The sequence below is a fragment of the Eubalaena glacialis genome, chromosome 2 (genome assembly GCF_028564815.1).
Source record: "Eubalaena glacialis isolate mEubGla1 chromosome 2, mEubGla1.1.hap2.+ XY, whole genome shotgun sequence".
In the NCBI taxonomy this organism is placed as follows: Eukaryota; Metazoa; Chordata; class Mammalia; order Artiodactyla; family Balaenidae; genus Eubalaena; species Eubalaena glacialis.
Window position 1 is genome coordinate 87,088,234 of NC_083717.1, and position 24,095 is coordinate 87,112,328.

The following is a 24,095-nucleotide window of genomic DNA, read 5'->3' on the forward strand; positions in this document are numbered from 1 at the left end:
ACAACGTGAAGTAAGTCAGAATGCGAAAGACAAATGTCCTATGATATCCCTTATGTTATCTGAAAATTCATAAACATGAACATATTTCCATAGAGAAAGACAATCTCAGAATGAGAAGACAACTTATGGTTAAGCCAAAGAAATGGTGTGAGGAATGGATAAATTAGGATATTGGGGTTAACACACATATACTAATACATATAAAAAATATAATCCCCAAAGACCTATGGAATACCAAGAGTGGTCTACTCAACACTCTGTAATAACCGACATGGAAAAGGACCCAAAGATCAATAGATATATGTATATGTGTAAATGAACAAGATTCTGTACACCTAGAACAAAAGACATTTTTCAATCAAATTTGCTCTGATAAAAACTACAACTTAAAGACACAAACAAGAATTAAGGAGGCTAAAACTTATCGGGGTTTGTCCTGGCACATTCCACTCTAATCTGCAACCTCAAAGCACAACTTGCAGCAAGGTTCTGTTTCCCTAGCAAGCAGAGTTGGCAACTTAGAAATGCTGCCACCCTAAGGCCGTTTCCTCAAAGAGCAGCTTTAAATCTACTGCTCATGGTCACTAATATTCACAAGGACGGCAGGGCTGTAAATGACTCATGCCCTCAAAAAATGTCCTGGGGTAGGGAATGGCCATAAAAATCCAAACGCGGTAAATTTTTCAAGAAGGCAATTTGAAGTTGTAAGTTTAGCTCAATCTTAAAAAAAATGAAAAGGACACTGAGAAATGCAAAACATCAGGAATTATTAGACGCATGCAAATCCAATCTACACAAAGGTATCACCTAACACCAGTCACAATGACCATCAGCAAAAAGTCAACAAACAATAGATGTTGAAGAAGTTGTGGAGAATAGTGTAACCTCTCGGTCTAAGTGGGATGTAAACTGGTAACAGCCAATAATAGGAACAGAATGGCAGTGCGTTTAAAGGTAAAAATTGAGTCACCATATGATCCGGAAGGCCCACTATTGGGCCTGTCACTTGTGAAAGCCAGAATCAAAAAGACACGGGATGGAAAATCGTGTGTTGCAGCAGTATTTACAATAGCTAAGACATGGATACAAACAAAATGTCCATCATCAGATAAATGGACAAAGAAGAAGTGGTATACGTACCGAATGGAATAGTAGCCTCAGAAAAAAATGAACAGTGCCGTTTTCAGGACTACAGATGAGCCTAGAAATAATCATATTAGGTTAAGTTATTCAAAAGGGAATGACAAATATCCTATGATATCATTTATACCTGTTATCCTAAGATTGTTACAAATGGACATATTTCCACAGAAAAAGACACTCACAGACTTATAAAACGAACGAATGGTTCGCCAAAATGAAAGGTGGGAGGATGGATAAATTAGGACTATGGGGATAACATACATATACTAATGTATGTTAAATGTATATAAACATATAACATATAAACTCTATGAATTATATAATCACCAATACATATAAAATATATAATCACGAAACACCTGCCAAATACCAAGGGAGGTCTACTCAACATTCTGTAAAAAATTACATGGTAACAGGATCCGAAGATGAACAGACATATGTATGAATCATTGAGCACATTCTGTACAGCCAGACAATCACAACACTCTAATCGAATTTACTCCGATAAGAAAGAGAAATTAAATTTAAAAAACAAACATAAGTAAGGAGACATAAACTTCTGGGGGCTTGTCCCAGCACACTCCTCTCTAATTTACAACCTCGGAACACTACCTCCAGGAAGACTCTGTTGCCCTAGTAACAAGAGGTGAGAACGTAATAATGCTGCCGCCTTGTGGCTGTTTCCCACAACAGCAGCTTTAAACCCAGTGCTAATGGTTGCTTAATAGTCACAAGGACTGCAGGGCTGTAAATGACACCTGCCCTCAAAAAATGCCCTGGGGTAGGGAATAGGCAAGAAAATTCAAGTTTTCTTTGACAAGTTTTTGAAGAAGTCAATATGAAGAGGGAAGTTGTACTCACTCTTTAAAAAAAAAAAGGAAAAGAATAAAAAGCACATGCCTAAAGCTCAGTATAAGGAATTATTAGTCACATGCAAATCCAACCTCCAAAAAGGTTTCAGCTCACACCAGTCAAATGACCATCAGCAAACAGTCTACAAACTGTAAATGCTGAAGGGATTTTAGAGAACTGTGTACCTTGTAGCTGCTGGTGGGATGTAAAGTGGTAAGAGCACTAACGAAAACTGAATGGAGCTGCTTTAAAAGGTAAAAATTGAGCTACCATATGACGCGGCAGGGCACCTTTTGGGCCTGTAACCTAAGACCACCAGAATCGGAAAGACAGAGGCAGGCAAATGTGCACTGCAGCATTACTGAAATAGCCAAGACGTGGAAGCCAAAAAAAGGTCCATAAACAGATGAATGGACAAAGAAGAAGTGGTATACGGACTAAATGGAATAGTAGCCTCGGGAAAAAAAATGAAAAATGCCGTTTTCAGGACTACAGATGAGCCTAGAAATAATCATATCAGGTTAAGTAAGTCAAAAGGGAATGACAAATATCCTATGATATCATTTATACCTGTTATCCTAAGATTGCTACAAATGGACATATTTCCACAGAAAAAGACACTCACAGACTTATAAAAGAAACTAATGGTTAACCAAAATGAAAGGTGGGAGGATGGATAAATTAGGATTATGGGGCTAACATACATATCCTAATGTATGTTAAATGTATATAAACATATAACATATAAACTCTATGAATTATATAATCACCAATACATATAAAATATATAATGACAAAACACCTACCAAATACCATGCGAGGTCTACTCAACATTCTGTAATAAGACACATGGTAACAGAATCCGAACATGAACAGACATATGTATGAATCATTGAGCAGATTCTGTACAGCCAGACAATCACAACACTCTAATCCAATATTCTCCGATAAGAAATAGAAATTAAATTAAAAAACAAACAGAAGTAAGGAGACATAAACTTCTGGGGGCTTGTCCCAGCACATTCCCCTCTAATTTACAACCTCGGAACACTACGTCCAGGAAGACTCTGGTGCCCTAATAACAAGAGTTGAGAACGTAATGATGCTGCCGCCTAGTGGGTGTTTCCCACAACAGCAGCTTTAAACCCAGTGCTAATGGTTGCTTAATAGTCACAAGGACTCAGGGCTGTAAATGGCATCTGCCCTCAAAAAATGCCCTGGGGTAGGGAATAGGCAAGAAAATTCAACACATGACAAATCTTTCAAGAAGTCAACATGAAGAGGGAAGTTGTACTCACACTTTAAAAAAAAAAGGAAAAGAACAACATGGACATGCCTAAAGCTCAGTACAAGGAATTATTAGCCACATACAAATCCAACCTCCAAAAAGGTTTCAGCTCACACCAGTCAAATGACCATCAGCAAACAGTCTACAAACTAGAAATGCTGAAGGGGTTTTAGAGAACTGTGTACCTTCTAGCTGCTGGTGGGATGTAATTGGTAACAGCACTAACGAAAACTGAATGCAGCTGCTTTAAAAGGTAAAAATTGAGCTACCATATGATGCGGCAGGGCACCTTTTGGGCCTATAACCTAAGACCACCAGAATCGGAAAGACAGAGGCAGGCAAATGTGCACTGCAGCAATATTGAAATAGCCACGACATGGAAGCCAAAAGAAGGTCCATAAACAGATGAATGGACAGAGAAGAAGTGGTATATGGACAGAATGGAATATCAGTCACGAAAAAAATAAAAGAATGGCATATGCAGCACCACAGATGAGCCTAGAGATAATCACACAACGTGAAGTAAGTCAGAATGCGAAAGACAAATGTCCTATGATATCCCTTATGTTATCTGAAAATTCATAAACATGAACATATTTCCATAGAGAAAGACAATCTCAGAATGAGAAGACAACTTATGGTTAAGCCAAAGAAATGGTGTGAGGAATGGATAAATTAGGATATTGGGGTTAACACACATATACTAATACATATAAAAAATATAATCCCCAAAGACCTATGGAATACCAAGAGTGGTCTACTCAACACTCTGTAATAACCGACATGGAAAAGGACCCAAAGATCAATAGATATATGTATATGTGTAAATGAACAAGATTCTGTACACCTAGAACAAAAGACATTTTTCAATCAAATTTGCTCTGATAAAAACTACAACTTAAAGACACAAACAAGAATTAAGGAGGCTAAAACTTATCGGGGTTTGTCCTGGCACATTCCACTCTAATCTGCAACCTCAAAGCACAACTTGCAGCAAGGTTCTGTTTCCCTAGCAAGCAGAGTTGGCAACTTAGAAATGCTGCCACCCTAAGGCCGTTTCCTCAAAGAGCAGCTTTAAATCTACTGCTCATGGTCACTAATATTCACAAGGACGGCAGGGCTGTAAATGACTCATGCCCTCAAAAAATGTCCTGGGGTAGGGAATGGCCATAAAAATCCAAACGCGGTAAATTTTTCAAGAAGGCAATTTGAAGTTGTAAGTTTAGCTCAATCTTAAAAAAAATGAAAAGGACACTGAGAAATGCAAAACATCAGGAATTATTAGACGCATGCAAATCCAATCTACACAAAGGTATCACCTAACACCAGTCACAATGACCATCAGCAAAAAGTCAACAAACAATAGATGTTGAAGAAGTTGTGGAGAATAGTGTAACCTCTCGGTCTAAGTGGGATGTAAACTGGTAACAGCCAATAATAGGAACAGAATGGCAGTGCGTTTAAAGGTAAAAATTGAGTCACCATATGATCCGGAAGGCCCACTATTGGGCCTGTCACTTGTGAAAGCCAGAATCAAAAAGACACGGGATGGAAAATCGTGTGTTGCAGCAGTATTTACAATAGCTAAGACATGGATACAAACAAAATGTCCATCATCAGATAAATGGACAAAGAAGAAGTGGTATACGTACCGAATGGAATAGTAGCCTCAGAAAAAAATGAACAGTGCCGTTTTCAGGACTACAGATGAGCCTAGAAATAATCATATTAGGTTAAGTTATTCAAAAGGGAATGACAAATATCCTATGATATCATTTATACCTGTTATCCTAAGATTGCTACAAATGGACATATTTCCACAGAAAAAGACACTCACAGACTTATAAAAGAAACTAATGGTTAACCAAAATGAAAGGTGGGAGGATGGATAAATTAGGATTATGGGGCTAACATACATATACTAATGTATGTTAAATGTATATAAACATATAACATATAAACTCTATGAATTATACAATCACCAATACATATAAAATATATAATGACAAAACACCTACCAAATACCATGCGAGGTCTACTCAACATTCTGTAATAAGACACATGGTAACAGAATCCGAACATGAACAGACATATGTATGAATCATTGAGCAGATTCTGTACAGCCAGACAATCACAACACTCTAATCCAATATTCTCCGATAAGAAATAGAAATTAAATTAAAAAACAAACAGAAGTAAGGAGACATAAACTTCTGGGGGCTTGTCCCAGCACATTCCCCTCTAATTTACAACCTCGGAACACTACGTCCAGGAAGACTCTGGTGCCCTAATAACAAGAGTTGAGAACGTAATGATGCTGCCGCCTAGTGGGTGTTTCCCACAACAGCAGCTTTAAACCCAGTGCTAATGGTTGCTTAATAGTCACAAGGACTCAGGGCTGTAAATGGCATCTGCCCTCAAAAAATGCCCTGGGGTAGGGAATAGGCAAGAAAATTCAACACATGACAAATCTTTCAAGAAGTCAACATGAAGAGGGAAGTTGTACTCACACTTTAAAAAAAAAAGGAAAAGAACAACATGGACATGCCTAAAGCTCAGTACAAGGAATTATTAGCCACATACAAATCCAACCTCCAAAAAGGTTTCAGCTCACACCAGTCAAATGACCATCAGCAAACAGTCTACAAACTAGAAATGCTGAAGGGGTTTTAGAGAACTGTGTACCTTCTAGCTGCTGGTGGGATGTAATTGGTAACAGCACTAACGAAAACTGAATGCAGCTGCTTTAAAAGGTAAAAATTGAGCTACCATATGATGCGGCAGGGCACCTTTTGGGCCTGTAACCTAAGACCACCAGAATCGGAAAGACAGAGGCAGGCAAATGTGCACTGCAGCAATATTGAAATAGCCACGACATGGAAGCCAAAAGAAGGTCCATAAACAGATGAATGGACAGAGAAGAAGTGGTATATGGACAGAATGGAATATCAGTCACGAAAAAAATAAAAGAATGGCATATGCAGCACCACAGATGAGCCTAGAGATAATCACACAACGTGAAGTAAGTCAGAATGCGAAAGACAAATGTCCTATGATATCCCTTATGTTATCTGAAAATTCATAAACATGAACATATTTCCATAGAGAAAGACAATCTCAGAATGAGAAGACAACTTATGGTTAAGCCAAAGAAATGGTGTGAGGAATGGATAAATTAGGATATTGGGGTTAACACACATATACTAATACATATAAAAAATATAATCCCCAAAGACCTATGGAATACCAAGAGTGGTCTACTCAACACTCTGTAATAACCGACATGGAAAAGGACCCAAAGATCAATAGATATATGTATATGTGTAAATGAACAAGATTCTGTACACCTAGAACAAAAGACATTTTTCAATCAAATTTGCTCTGATAAAAACTACAACTTAAAGACACAAACAAGAATTAAGGAGGCTAAAACTTATCGGGGTTTGTCCTGGCACATTCCACTCTAATCTGCAACCTCAAAGCACAACTTGCAGCAAGGTTCTGTTTCCCTAGCAAGCAGAGTTGGCAACTTAGAAATGCTGCCACCCTAAGGCCGTTTCCTCAAAGAGCAGCTTTAAATCTACTGCTCATGGTCACTAATATTCACAAGGACGGCAGGGCTGTAAATGACTCATGCCCTCAAAAAATGTCCTGGGGTAGGGAATGGCCATAAAAATCCAAACGCGGTAAATTTTTCAAGAAGGCAATTTGAAGTTGTAAGTTTAGCTCAATCTTAAAAAAAATGAAAAGGACACTGAGAAATGCAAAACATCAGGAATTATTAGACGCATGCAAATCCAATCTACACAAAGGTATCACCTAACACCAGTCACAATGACCATCAGCAAAAAGTCAACAAACAATAGATGTTGAAGAAGTTGTGGAGAATAGTGTAACCTCTCGGTCTAAGTGGGATGTAAACTGGTAACAGCCAATAATAGGAACAGAATGGCAGTGCGTTTAAAGGTAAAAATTGAGTCACCATATGATCCGGAAGGCCCACTATTGGGCCTGTCACTTGTGAAAGCCAGAATCAAAAAGACACGGGATGGAAAATCGTGTGTTGCAGCAGTATTTACAATAGCTAAGACATGGATACAAACAAAATGTCCATCATCAGATAAATGGACAAAGAAGAAGTGGTATACGTACCGAATGGAATAGTAGCCTCAGAAAAAAATGAACAGTGCCGTTTTCAGGACTACAGATGAGCCTAGAAATAATCATATTAGGTTAAGTTATTCAAAAGGGAATGACAAATATCCTATGATATCATTTATACCTGTTATCCTAAGATTGCTACAAATGGACATATTTCCACAGAAAAAGACACTCACAGACTTATAAAACGAACGAATGGTTCGCCAAAATGAAAGGTGGGAGGATGGATAAATTAGGACTATGGGGATAACATACATATACTAATGTATGTTAAATGTATATAAACATATAACATATAAACTCTATGAATTATATAATCACCAATACATATAAAATATATAATCACGAAACACCTGCCAAATACCAAGGGAGGTCTACTCAACATTCTGTAAAAAATTACATGGTAACAGGATCCGAAGATGAACAGACATATGTATGAATCATTGAGCACATTCTGTACAGCCAGACAATCACAACACTCTAATCGAATTTACTCCGATAAGAAAGAGAAATTAAATTTAAAAAACAAACATAAGTAAGGAGACATAAACTTCTGGGGGCTTATCCCAGCACACTCCTCTCTAATTTACAACCTCGGAACACTACCTCCAGGAAGACTCTGTTGCCCTAGTAACAAGAGGTGAGAACGTAATAATGCTGCCGCCTTGTGGCTGTTTCCCACAACAGCAGCTTTAAACCCAGTGCTAATGGTTGCTTAATAGTCACAAGGACTGCAGGGCTGTAAATGACACCTGCCCTCAAAAAATGCCCTGGGGTAGGGAATAGGCAAGAAAATTCAAGTTTTCTTTGACAAGTTTTTGAAGAAGTCAATATGAAGAGGGAAGTTGTACTCACTCTTTAAAAAAAAAAAGGAAAAGAATAAAAAGCACATGCCTAAAGCTCAGTATAAGGAATTATTAGTCACATGCAAATCCAACCTCCAAAAAGGTTTCAGCTCACACCAGTCAAATGACCATCAGCAAACAGTCTACAAACTGTAAATGCTGAAGGGATTTTAGAGAACTGTGTACCTTGTAGCTGCTGGTGGGATGTAAAGTGGTAAGAGCACTAACGAAAACTGAATGGAGCTGCTTTAAAAGGTAAAAATTGAGCTACCATATGACGCGGCAGGGCACCTTTTGGGCCTGTAACCTAAGACCACCAGAATCGGAAAGACAGAGGCAGGCAAATGTGCACTGCAGCATTACTGAAATAGCCAAGACGTGGAAGCCAAAAAAAGGTCCATAAACAGATGAATGGACAAAGAAGAAGTGGTATACGGACTAAATGGAATAGTAGCCTCGGGAAAAAAAATGAAAAATGCCGTTTTCAGGACTACAGATGAGCCTAGAAATAATCATATCAGGTTAAGTAAGTCAAAAGGGAATGACAAATATCCTATGATATCATTTATACCTGTTATCCTAAGATTGCTACAAATGGACATATTTCCACAGAAAAAGACACTCACAGACTTATAAAAGAAACTAATGGTTAACCAAAATGAAAGGTGGGAGGATGGATAAATTAGGATTATGGGGCTAACATACATATACTAATGTATGTTAAATGTATATAAACATATAACATATAAACTCTATGAATTATATAATCACCAATACATATAAAATATATAATGACAAAACACCTACCAAATACCATGCGAGGTCTACTCAACATTCTGTAATAAGACACATGGTAACAGAATCCGAACATGAACAGACATATGTATGAATCATTGAGCAGATTCTGTACAGCCAGACAATCACAACACTCTAATCCAATATTCTCCGATAAGAAATAGAAATTAAATTAAAAAACAAACAGAAGTAAGGAGACATAAACTTCTGGGGGCTTGTCCCAGCACATTCCCCTCTAATTTACAACCTCGGAACACTACGTCCAGGAAGACTCTGGTGCCCTAATAACAAGAGGTGAGAACGTAATGATGCTGCCGCCTAGTGGGTGTTTCCCACAACAGCAGCTTTAAACCCAGTGCTAATGGTTGCTTAATAGTCACAAGGACTCAGGGCTGTAAATGGCATCTGCCCTCAAAAAATGCCCTGGGGTAGGGAATAGGCAAGAAAATTCAACACATGACAAATCTTTCAAGAAGTCAACATGAAGAGGGAAGTTGTACTCACACTTTAAAAAAAAAAGGAAAACAAAAAAATGGACATGCCTAAAGCTCAGTACAAGGAATTATTAGCCACATACAAATCCAACCTCCAAAAAGGTTTCAGCTCACACCAGTCAAATGACCATCAGCAAACAGTCTACAAACTAGAAATGCTGAAGGGGTTTTAGAGAACTGTGTACCTTCTAGCTGCTGGTGGGATGTAATTGGTAACAGCACTAACGAAAACTGAATGCAGCTGCTTTAAAAGGTAAAAATTGAGCTACCATATGATGCGGCAGGGCACCTTTTGGGCCTATAACCTAAGACCACCAGAATCGGAAAGACAGAGGCAGGCAAATGTGCACTGCAGCAATATTGAAATAGCCACGACATGGAAGCCAAAAGAAGGTCCATAAACAGATGAATGGACAGAGAAGAAGTGGTATATGGACAGAATGGAATATCAGTCACGAAAAAAATAAAAGAATGGCATATGCAGCACCACAGATGAGCCTAGAGATAATCACACAACGTGAAGTAAGTCAGAATGCGAAAGACAAATGTCCTATGATATCCCTTATGTTATCTGAAAATTCATAAACATGAACATATTTCCATAGAGAAAGACAATCTCAGAATGAGAAGACAACTTATGGTTAAGCCAAAGAAATGGTGTGAGGAATGGATAAATTAGGATATTGGGGTTAACACACATATACTAATACATATAAAAAATATAATCCCCAAAGACCTATGGAATACCAAGAGTGGTCTACTCAACACTCTGTAATAACCGACATGGAAAAGGACCCAAAGATCAATAGATATATGTATATGTGTAAATGAACAAGATTCTGTACACCTAGAACAAAAGACATTTTTCAATCAAATTTGCTCTGATAAAAACTACAACTTAAAGACACAAACAAGAATTAAGGAGGCTAAAACTTATCGGGGTTTGTCCTGGCACATTCCACTCTAATCTGCAACCTCAAAGCACAACTTGCAGCAAGGTTCTGTTTCCCTAGCAAGCAGAGTTGGCAACTTAGAAATGCTGCCACCCTAAGGCCGTTTCCTCAAAGAGCAGCTTTAAATCTACTGCTCATGGTCACTAATATTCACAAGGACGGCAGGGCTGTAAATGACTCATGCCCTCAAAAAATGTCCTGGGGTAGGGAATGGCCATAAAAATCCAAACGCGGTAAATTTTTCAAGAAGGCAATTTGAAGTTGTAAGTTTAGCTCAATCTTAAAAAAAATGAAAAGGACACTGAGAAATGCAAAACATCAGGAATTATTAGACGCATGCAAATCCAATCTACACAAAGGTATCACCTAACACCAGTCACAATGACCATCAGCAAAAAGTCAACAAACAATAGATGTTGAAGAAGTTGTGGAGAATAGTGTAACCTCTCGGTCTAAGTGGGATGTAAACTGGTAACAGCCAATAATAGGAACAGAATGGCAGTGCGTTTAAAGGTAAAAATTGAGTCACCATATGATCCGGAAGGCCCACTATTGGGCCTGTCACTTGTGAAAGCCAGAATCAAAAAGACACGGGATGGAAAATCGTGTATTGCAGCAGTATTTACAATAGCTAAGACATGGATACAAACAAAATGTCCATCATCAGATAAATGGACAAAGAAGAAGTGGTATACGTACCGAATGGAATAGTAGCCTCAGAAAAAAATGAACAGTGCCGTTTTCAGGACTACAGATGAGCCTAGAAATAATCATATTAGGTTAAGTTATTCAAAAGGGAATGACAAATATCCTATGATATCATTTATACCTGTTATCCTAAGATTGCTACAAATGGACATATTTCCACAGAAAAAGACACTCACAGACTTATAAAAGAAACTAATGGTTAACCAAAATGAAAGGTGGGAGGATGGATAAATTAGGATTATGGGGCTAACATACATATACTAATGTATGTTAAATGTATATAAACATATAACATATAAACTCTATGAATTATACAATCACCAATACATATAAAATATATAATGACAAAACACCTACCAAATACCATGCGAGGTCTACTCAACATTCTGTAATAAGACACATGGTAACAGAATCCGAACATGAACAGACATATGTATGAATCATTGAGCAGATTCTGTACAGCCAGACAATCACAACACTCTAATCCAATATTCTCCGATAAGAAATAGAAATTAAATTAAAAAACAAACAGAAGTAAGGAGACATAAACTTCTGGGGGCTTGTCCCAGCACATTCCCCTCTAATTTACAACCTCGGAACACTACGTCCAGGAAGACTCTGGTGCCCTAATAACAAGAGTTGAGAACGTAATGATGCTGCCGCCTAGTGGGTGTTTCCCACAACAGCAGCTTTAAACCCAGTGCTAATGGTTGCTTAATAGTCACAAGGACTCAGGGCTGTAAATGGCATCTGCCCTCAAAAAATGCCCTGGGGTAGGGAATAGGCAAGAAAATTCAACACATGACAAATCTTTCAAGAAGTCAACATGAAGAGGGAAGTTGTACTCACACTTTAAAAAAAAAAGGAAAAGAACAACATGGACATGCCTAAAGCTCAGTACAAGGAATTATTAGCCACATACAAATCCAACCTCCAAAAAGGTTTCAGCTCACACCAGTCAAATGACCATCAGCAAACAGTCTACAAACTAGAAATGCTGAAGGGGTTTTAGAGAACTGTGTACCTTCTAGCTGCTGGTGGGATGTAATTGGTAACAGCACTAACGAAAACTGAATGCAGCTGCTTTAAAAGGTAAAAATTGAGCTACCATATGATGCGGCAGGGCACCTTTTGGGCCTGTAACCTAAGACCACCAGAATCGGAAAGACAGAGGCAGGCAAATGTGCACTGCAGCAATATTGAAATAGCCACGACATGGAAGCCAAAAGAAGGTCCATAAACAGATGAATGGACAGAGAAGAAGTGGTATATGGACAGAATGGAATATCAGTCACAAAAAAAATAAAAGAATGGCATATGCAGCACCACAGATGAGCCTAGAGATAATCACACAACGTGAAGTAAGTCAGAATGCGAAAGACAAATGTCCTATGATATCCCTTATGTTATCTGAAAATTCATAAACATGAACATATTTCCATAGAGAAAGACAATCTCAGAATGAGAAGACAACTTATGGTTAAGCCAAAGAAATGGTGTGAGGAATGGATAAATTAGGATATTGGGGTTAACACACATATACTAATACATATAAAAAATATAATCCCCAAAGACCTATGGAATACCAAGAGTGGTCTACTCAACACTCTGTAATAACCGACATGGAAAAGGACCCAAAGATCAATAGATATATGTATATGTGTAAATGAACAAGATTCTGTACACCTAGAACAAAAGACATTTTTCAATCAAATTTGCTCTGATAAAAACTACAACTTAAAGACACAAACAAGAATTAAGGAGGCTAAAACTTATCGGGGTTTGTCCTGGCACATTCCACTCTAATCTGCAACCTCAAAGCACAACTTGCAGCAAGGTTCTGTTTCCCTAGCAAGCAGAGTTGGCAACTTAGAAATGCTGCCACCCTAAGGCCGTTTCCTCAAAGAGCAGCTTTAAATCTACTGCTCATGGTCACTAATATTCACAAGGACGGCAGGGCTGTAAATGACTCATGCCCTCAAAAAATGTCCTGGGGTAGGGAATGGCCATAAAAATCCAAACGCGGTAAATTTTTCAAGAAGGCAATTTGAAGTTGTAAGTTTAGCTCAATCTTAAAAAAAATGAAAAGGACACTGAGAAATGCAAAACATCAGGAATTATTAGACGCATGCAAATCCAATCTACACAAAGGTATCACCTAACACCAGTCACAATGACCATCAGCAAAAAGTCAACAAACAATAGATGTTGAAGAAGTTGTGGAGAATAGTGTAACCTCTCGGTCTAAGTGGGATGTAAACTGGTAACAGCCAATAATAGGAACAGAATGGCAGTGCGTTTAAAGGTAAAAATTGAGTCACCATATGATCCGGAAGGCCCACTATTGGGCCTGTCACTTGTGAAAGCCAGAATCAAAAAGACACGGGATGGAAAATCGTGTGTTGCAGCAGTATTTACAATAGCTAAGACATGGATACAAACAAAATGTCCATCATCAGATAAATGGACAAAGAAGAAGTGGTATACGTACCGAATGGAATAGTAGCCTCAGAAAAAAATGAACAGTGCCGTTTTCAGGACTACAGATGAGCCTAGAAATAATCATATTAGGTTAAGTTATTCAAAAGGGAATGACAAATATCCTATGATATCATTTATACCTGTTATCCTAAGATTGCTACAAATGGACATATTTCCACAGAAAAAGACACTCACAGACTTATAAAACGAACGAATGGTTCGCCAAAATGAAAGGTGGGAGGATGGATAAATTAGGACTATGGGGATAACATACATATACTAATGTATGTTAAATGTATATAAACATATAACATATAAACTCTATGAATTATATAATCACCAATACATATAAAATATATAATCACGAAACACCTGCCAAATACCAAGGGAGGTCTACTCAACATTCTGTAAAAAATTACATGGTAACAGGATCCGAAGATGAACAGACATATGTATGAATCATTGAGCACATTCTGTACAGCCAGACAATCACAACACTCTAATCGAATTTACTCCGATAAGAAAGAGAAATTAAATTTAAAAAACAAACATAAGTAAGGAGACATAAACTTCTGGGGGCTTATCCCAGCACACTCCTCTCTAATTTACAACCTCGGAACACTACCTCCAGGAAGACTCTGTTGCCCTAGTAACAAGAGGTGAGAACGTAATAATGCTGCCGCCTTGTGGCTGTTTCCCACAACAGCAGCTTTAAACCCAGTGCTAATGGTTGCTTAATAGTCACAAGGACTGCAGGGCTGTAAATGACACCTGCCCTCAAAAAATGCCCTGGGGTAGGGAATAGGCAAGAAAATTCAAGTTTTCTTTGACAAGTTTTTGAAGAAGTCAATATGAAGAGGGAAGTTGTACTCACTCTTTAAAAAAAAAAAGGAAAAGAATAAAAAGCACATGCCTAAAGCTCAGTATAAGGAATTATTAGTCACATGCAAATCCAACCTCCAAAAAGGTTTCAGCTCACACCAGTCAAATGACCATCAGCAAACAGTCTACAAACTGTAAATGCTGAAGGGATTTTAGAGAACTGTGTACCTTGTAGCTGCTGGTGGGATGTAAAGTGGTAAGAGCACTAACGAAAACTGAATGGAGCTGCTTTAAAAGGTAAAAATTGAGCTACCATATGACGCGGCAGGGCACCTTTTGGGCCTGTAACCTAAGACCACCAGAATCGGAAAGACAGAGGCAGGCAAATGTGCACTGCAGCATTACTGAAATAGCCAAGACGTGGAAGCCAAAAAAAGGTCCATAAACAGATGAATGGACAAAGAAGAAGTGGTATACGGACTAAATGGAATAGTAGCCTCGGGAAAAAAAATGAAAAATGCCGTTTTCAGGACTACAGATGAGCCTAGAAATAATCATATCAGGTTAAGTAAGTCAAAAGGGAATGACAAATATCCTATGATATCATTTATACCTGTTATCCTAAGATTGCTACAAATGGACATATTTCCACAGAAAAAGACACTCACAGACTTATAAAAGAAACTAATGGTTAACCAAAATGAAAGGTGGGAGGATGGATAAATTAGGATTATGGGGCTAACATACATATACTAATGTATGTTAAATGTATATAAACATATAACATATAAACTCTATGAATTATATAATCACCAATACATATAAAATATATAATGACAAAACACCTACCAAATACCATGCGAGGTCTACTCAACATTCTGTAATAAGACACATGGTAACAGAATCCGAACATGAACAGACATATGTATGAATCATTGAGCAGATTCTGTACAGCCAGACAATCACAACACTCTAATCCAATATTCTCCGATAAGAAATAGAAATTAAATTAAAAAACAAACAGAAGTAAGGAGACATAAACTTCTGGGGGCTTGTCCCAGCACATTCCCCTCTAATTTACAACCTCGGAACACTACGTCCAGGAAGACTCTGGTGCCCTAATAACAAGAGTTGAGAACGTAATGATGCTGCCGCCTAGTGGGTGTTTCCCACAACAGCAGCTTTAAACCCAGTGCTAATGGTTGCTTAATAGTCACAAGGACTCAGGGCTGTAAATGGCATCTGCCCTCAAAAAATGCCCTGGGGTAGGGAATAGGCAAGAAAATTCAACACATGACAAATCTTTCAAGAAGTCAACATGAAGAGGGAAGTTGTACTCACACTTTAAAAAAAAAAGGAAAACAAAAAAATGGACATGCCTAAAGCTCAGTACAAGGAATTATTAGCCACATACAAATCCAACCTCCAAAAAGGTTTCAGCTCACACCAGTCAAATGACCATCAGCAAACAGTCTACAAACTAGAAATGCTGAAGGGGTTTTAGAGAACTGTGTACCTTCTAGCTGCTGGTGGGATGTAATTGGTAACAGCACTAACGAAAACTGAATGCAGCTGCTTTAAAAGGTAAAAATTGAGCTACCATATGATGCGGCAGGGCACCTTTTGGGCCTATAACCTAAGACCACCAGAATCGGAAAGACAGAGGCAGGCAAATGTGCACTGCAGCAATATTGAAATAGCCACGACATGGAAGCCAAAAGAAGGTCCATAAACAGATGAATGGACAGAGAAGAAGTGGTATATGGACAGAATGGAATATCAGTCACGAAAAAAATAAAAGAATGGCATATGCAGCACCACAGATGAGCCTAGAGATAATCACACAACGTGAAGTAAGTCAGAATGCGAAAGACAAATGTCCTATGATATCCCTTATGTTATCTGAAAATTCATAAACATGAACATATTTCCATAGAGAAAGACAATCTCAGAATGAGAAGACAACTTATGGTTAAGCCAAAGAAATGGTGTGAGGAATGGATAAATTAGGATATTGGGGTTAACACACATATACTAATACATATAAAAAATATAATCCCCAAAGACCTATGGAATACCAAGAGTGGTCTACTCAACACTCTGTAATAACCGACATGGAAAAGGACCCAAAGATCAATAGATACATGTATATGTGTAAATGAACAAGATTCTGTACACCTAGAACAAAAGACATTTTTCAATCAAATTTGCTCTGATAAAAACTACAACTTAAAGACACAAACAAGAATTAAGGAGGCTAAAACTTATCGGGGTTTGTCCTGGCACATTCCACTCTAATCTGCAACCTCAAAGCACAACTTGCAGCAAGGTTCTGTTTCCCTAGCAAGCAGAGTTGGCAACTTAGAAATGCTGCCACCCTAAGGCCGTTTCCTCAAAGAGCAGCTTTAAATCTACTGCTCATGGTCACTAATATTCACAAGGACGGCAGGGCTGTAAATGACTCATGCCCTCAAAAAATGTCCTGGGGTAGGGAATGGCCATAAAAATCCAAACGCGGTAAATTTTTCAAGAAGGCAATTTGAAGTTGTAAGTTTAGCTCAATCTTAAAAAAAATGAAAAGGACACTGAGAAATGCAAAACATCAGGAATTATTAGACGCATGCAAATCCAATCTACACAAAGGTATCACCTAACACCAGTCACAATGACCATCAGCAAAAAGTCAACAAACAATAGATGTTGAAGAAGTTGTGGAGAACAGTGTAACCTCTCGGTCTAAGTGGGATGTAAACTGGTAACAGCCAATAATAGGAACAGAATGGCAGTGCGTTTAAAGGTAAAAATTGAGTCACCATATGATCCGGAAGGCCCACTATTGGGCCTGTCACTTGTGAAAGCCAGAATCAAAAAGACACGGGATGGAAAATCGTGTATTGCAGCAGTATTTACAATAGCTAAGACATGGATACAAACAAAATGTCCATCATCAGATAAATGGACAAAGAAGAAGTGGTATACGTACCGAATGGAATAGTAGCCTCAGAAAAAAATGAACAGTGCCGTTTTCAGGACTACAGATGAGCCTAGAAATAATCATATTAGGTTAAGTTATTCAAAAGGGAATGACAAATATCCTATGATATCATTTATACCTGTTATCCTAAGATTGCTACAAATGGACATATTTCCACAGAAAAAGACACTCACAGACTTATAAAACGAACGAATGGTTCGCCAAAATGAAAGGTGGGAGGATGGATAAATTAGGACTATGGGGATAACATACATATACTAATGTATGTTAAATGTATATAAACATATAACATATAAACTCTATGAATTATATAATCACCAATACATATAAAATATATAATCACGAAACACCTGCCAAATACCAAGGGAGGTCTACTCAACATTCTGTAAAAAATTACATGGTAACAGGATCCGAAGATGAACAGACATATGTATGAATCATTGAGCACATTCTGTACAGCCAGACAATCACAACACTCTAATCGAATTTACTCCGATAAGAAAGAGAAATTAAATTTAAAAAACAAACATAAGTAAGGAGACATAAACTTCTGGGGGCTTATCCCAGCACACTCCTCTCTAATTTACAACCTCGGAACACTACCTCCAGGAAGACTCTGTTGCCCTAGTAACAAGAGGTGAGAACGTAATAATGCTGCCGCCTTGTGGCTGTTTCCCACAACAGCAGCTTTAAACCCAGTGCTAATGGTTGCTTAATAGTCACAAGGACTGCAGGGCTGTAAATGACACCTGCCCTCAAAAAATGCCCTGGGGTAGGGAATAGGCAAGAAAATTCAAGTTTTCTTTGACAAGTTTTTGAAGAAGTCAATATGAAGAGGGAAGTTGTACTCACTCTTTAAAAAAAAAAAGGAAAAGAATAAAAAGCACATGCCTAAAGCTCAGTATAAGGAATTATTAGTCACATGCAAATCCAACCTCCAAAAAGGTTTCAGCTCACACCAGTCAAATGACCATCAGCAAACAGTCTACAAACTGTAAATGCTGAAGGGATTTTAGAGAACTGTGTACCTTGTAGCTGCTGGTGGGATGTAAAGTGGTAAGAGCACTAACGAAAACTGAATGGAGCTGCTTTAAAAGGTAAAAATTGAGCTACCATATGACGCGGCAGGGCACCTTTTGGGCCTGTAACCTAAGACCACCAGAATCGGAAAGACAGAGGCAGGCAAATGTGCACTGCAGCATTACTGAAATAGCCAAGACGTGGAAGCCAAAAAAAGGTCCATAAACAGATGAATGGACAAAGAAGAAGTGGTATACGGACTAAATGGAATAGTAGCCTCGGGAAAAAAAATGAAAAATGCCGTTTTCAGGACTACAGATGAGCCTAGAAATAATCATATCAGGTTAAGTAAGTCAAAAGGGAATGACAAATATCCTATGATATCATTTATACCTGTTATCCTAAGATTGCTACAAATGGACATATTTCCACAGAAAAAGACACTCACAGACTTATAAAAGAAACTAATGGTTAACCAAAATGAAAGGTGGGAGGATGGATAAATTAGGATTATGGGGCTAACATACATATACTAATGTATGTTAAATGTATATAAACATATAACATATAAACTCTATGAATTATATAATCACCAATACATATAAAATATATAATGACAAAACACCTACCAAATACCATGCGAGGTCTACTCAACATTCTGTAATAAGACACATGGTAACAGAATCCGAACATGAACAGACATATGTATGAATCATTGAGCAGATTCTGTACAGCCAGACAATCACAACACTCTAATCCAATATTCTCCGATAAGAAATAGAAATTAAATTAAAAAACAAACAGAAGTAAGGAGACATAAACTTCTGGGGGCTTGTCCCAGCACATTCCCCTCTAATTTACAACCTCGGAACACTACGTCCAGGAAGACTCTGGTGCCCTAATAACAAGAGTTGAGAACGTAATGATGCTGCCGCCTAGTGGGTGTTTCCCACAACAGCAGCTTTAAACCCAGTGCTAATGGTTGCTTAATAGTCACAAGGACTCAGGGCTGTAAATGGCATCTGCCCTCAAAAAATGCCCTGGGGTAGGGAATAGGCAAGAAAATTCAACACATGACAAATCTTTCAAGAAGTCAACATGAAGAGGGAAGTTGTACTCACACTTTAAAAAAAAAAGGAAAAGAACAACATGGACATGCCTAAAGCTCAGTACAAGGAATTATTAGCCACATACAAATCCAACCTCCAAAAAGGTTTCAGCTCACACCAGTCAAATGACCATCAGCAAACAGTCTACAAACTAGAAATGCTGAAGGGGTTTTAGAGAACTGTGTACCTTCTAGCTGCTGGTGGGATGTAATTGGTAACAGCACTAACGAAAACTGAATGCAGCTGCTTTAAAAGGTAAAAATTGAGCTACCATATGATGCGGCAGGGCACCTTTTGGGCCTATAACCTAAGACCACCAGAATCGGAAAGACAGAGGCAGGCAAATGTGCACTGCAGCAATATTGAAATAGCCACGACATGGAAGCCAAAAGAAGGTCCATAAACAGATGAATGGACAGAGAAGAAGTGGTATATGGACAGAATGGAATATCAGTCACGAAAAAAATAAAAGAATGGCATATGCAGCACCACAGATGAGCCTAGAGATAATCACACAACGTGAAGTAAGTCAGAATGCGAAAGACAAATGTCCTATGATATCCCTTATGTTATCTGAAAATTCATAAACATGAACATATTTCCATAGAGAAAGACAATCTCAGAATGAGAAGACAACTTATGGTTAAGCCAAAGAAATGGTGTGAGGAATGGATAAATTAGGATATTGGGGTTAACACACATATACTAATACATATAAAAAATATAATCCCCAAAGACCTATGGAATACCAAGAGTGGTCTACTCAACACTCTGTAATAACCGACATGGAAAAGGACCCAAAGATCAATAGATATATGTATATGTGTAAATGAACAAGATTCTGTACACCTAGAACAAAAGACATTTTTCAATCAAATTTGCTCTGATAAAAACTACAACTTAAAGACACAAACAAGAATTAAGGAGGCTAAAACTTATCGGGGTTTGTCCTGGCACATTCCACTCTAATCTGCAACCTCAAAGCACAACTTGCAGCAAGGTTCTGTTTCCCTAGCAAGCAGAGTTGGCAACTTAGAAATGCTGCCACCCTAAGGCCGTTTCCTCAAAGAGCAGCTTTAAATCTACTGCTCATGGTCACTAATATTCACAAGGACGGCAGCGCTGTAAATGACTCATGCCCTCAAAAAATGTCCTGGGGTAGGGAATGGCCATAAAAATCCAAACGCGGTAAATTTTTCAAGAAGGCAATTTGAAGTTGTAAGTTTAGCTCAATCTTAAAAAAAATGAAAAGGACACTGAGAAATGCAAAACATCAGGAATTATTAGACGCATGCAAATCCAATCTACACAAAGGTATCACCTAACACCAGTCACAATGACCATCAGCAAAAAGTCAACAAACAATAGATGTTGAAGAAGTTGTGGAGAATAGTGTAACCTCTCGGTCTAAGTGGGATGTAAACTGGTAACAGCCAATAATAGGAACAGAATGGCAGTGCGTTTAAAGGTAAAAATTGAGTCACCATATGATCCGGAAGGCCCACTATTGGGCCTGTCACTTGTGAAAGCCAGAATCAAAAAGACACGGGATGGAAAATCGTGTGTTGCAGCAGTATTTACAATAGCTAAGACATGGATACAAACAAAATGTCCATCATCAGATAAATGGACAAAGAAGAAGTGGTATACGTACCGAATGGAATAGTAGCCTCAGAAAAAAATGAACAGTGCCGTTTTCAGGACTACAGATGAGCCTAGAAATAATCATATTAGGTTAAGTTATTCAAAAGGGAATGACAAATATCCTATGATATCATTTATACCTGTTATCCTAAGATTGCTACAAATGGACATATTTCCACAGAAAAAGACACTCACAGACTTATAAAAGAAACTAATGGTTAACCAAAATGAAAGGTGGGAGGATGGATAAATTAGGATTATGGGGCTAACATACATATACTAATGTATGTTAAATGTATATAAACATATAACATATAAACTCTATGAATTATATAATCACCAATACATATAAAATATATAATGACTAAACACCTACCAAATACCATGCGAGGTCTACTCAACATTCTGTAATAAGACACATGGTAACAGAATCCGAACATGAACAGACATATGTATGAATCATTGAGCAGATTCTGTACAGCCAGACAATCACAACACTCTAATCCAATATTCTCCGATAAGAAATAGAAATTAAATTAAAAAACAAACAGAAGTAAGGAGACATAAACTTCTGGGGGCTTGTCCCAGCACATTCCCCTCTAATTTACAACCTCGGAACACTACGTCCAGGAAGACTCTGGTGCCCTAATAACAAGAGTTGAGAACGTAATGATGCTGCCGCCTAGTGGGTGTTTCCCACAACAGCAGCTTTAAATCCAGTGCTAATGGTTGCTTAATAGTCACAAGGACTCAGGGCTGTAAATGGCATCTGCCCTCAAAAAATGCCCTGGGGTAGGGAATAGGCAAGAAAATTCAACACATGACAAATCTTTCAAGAAGTCAACATGAAGAGGGAAGTTGTACTCACACTTTAAAAAAAAAAGGAAAACAAAAAAATGGACATGCCTAAAGCTCAGTACAAGGAATTATTAGCCACATACAAATCCAACCTCCAAAAAGGTTTCAGCTCACACCAGTCAAATGACCATCAGCAAACAGTCTACAAACTAGAAATGCTGAAGGGGTTTTAGAGAACTGTGTACCTTCTAGCTGCTGGTGGGATGTAATTGGTAACAGCACTAACGAAAACTGAATGCAGCTGCTTTAAAAGGTAAAAATTGAGCTACCATATGATGCGGCAGGGCACCTTTTGGGCCTATAACCTAAGACCACCAGAATCGGAAAGACAGAGGCAGGCAAATGTGCACTGCAGCAATATTGAAATAGCCACGACATGGAAGCCAAAAGAAGGTCCATAAACAGATGAATGGACAGAGAAGAAGTGGTATATGGACAGAATGGAATATCAGTCACGAAAAAAATAAAAGAATGGCATATGCAGCACCACAGATGAGCCTAGAGATAATCACACAACGTGAAGTAAGTCAGAATGCGAAAGACAAATGTCCTATGATATCCCTTATGTTATCTGAAAATTCATAAACATGAACATATTTCCATAGAGAAAGACAATCTCAGAATGAGAAGACAACTTATGGTTAAGCCAAAGAAATGGTGTGAGGAATGGATAAATTAGGATATTGGGGTTAACACACATATACTAATACATATAAAAAATATAATCCCCAAAGACCTATGGAATACCAAGAGTGGTCTACTCAACACTCTGTAATAACCGACATGGAAAAGGACCCAAAGATCAATAGATATATGTATATGTGTAAATGAACAAGATTCTGTACACCTAGAACAAAAGACATTTTTCAATCAAATTTGCTCTGATAAAAACTACAACTTAAAGACACAAACAAGAATTAAGGAGGCTAAAACTTATCGGGGTTTGTCCTGGCACATTCCACTCTAATCTGCAACCTCAAAGCACAACTTGCAGCAAGGTTCTGTTTCCCTAGCAAGCAGAGTTGGCAACTTAGAAATGCTGCCACCCTAAGGCCGTTTCCTCAAAGAGCAGCTTTAAATCTACTGCTCATGGTCACTAATATTCACAAGGACGGCAGGGCTGTAAATGACTCATGCCCTCAAAAAATGTCCTGGGGTAGGGAATGGCCATAAAAATCCAAACGCGGTAAATTTTTCAAGAAGGCAATTTGAAGTTGTAAGTTTAGCTCAATCTTAAAAAAAATGAAAAGGACACTGAGAAATGCAAAACATCAGGAATTATTAGACGCATGCAAATCCAATCTACACAAAGGTATCACCTAACACCAGTCACAATGACCATCAGCAAAAAGTCAACAAACAATAGATGTTGAAGAAGTTGTGGAGAATAGTGTAACCTCTCGGTCTAAGTGGGATGTAAACTGGTAACAGCCAATAATAGGAACAGAATGGCAGTGCGTTTAAAGGTAAAAATTGAGTCACCATATGATCCGGAAGGCCCACTATTGGGCCTGTCACTTGTGAAAGCCAGAATCAAAAAGACACGGGATGGAAAATCGTGTGTTGCAGCAGTATTTACAATAGCTAAGACATGGATACAAACAAAATGTCCATCATCAGATAAATGGACAAAGAAGAAGTGGTATACGTACCGAATGGAATAGTAGCCTCAGAAAAAAATGAACAGTGCCGTTTTCAGGACTACAGATGAGCCTAGAAATAATCATATTAGGTTAAGTTATTCAAAAGGGAATGACAAATATCCTATGATATCATTTATACCTGTTATCCTAAGATTGCTACAAATGGACATATTTCCACAGAAAAAGACACTCACAGACTTATAAAAGAAACTAATGGTTAACCAAAATGAAAGGTGGGAGGATGGATAAATTAGGATTATGGGGCTAACATACATATACTAATG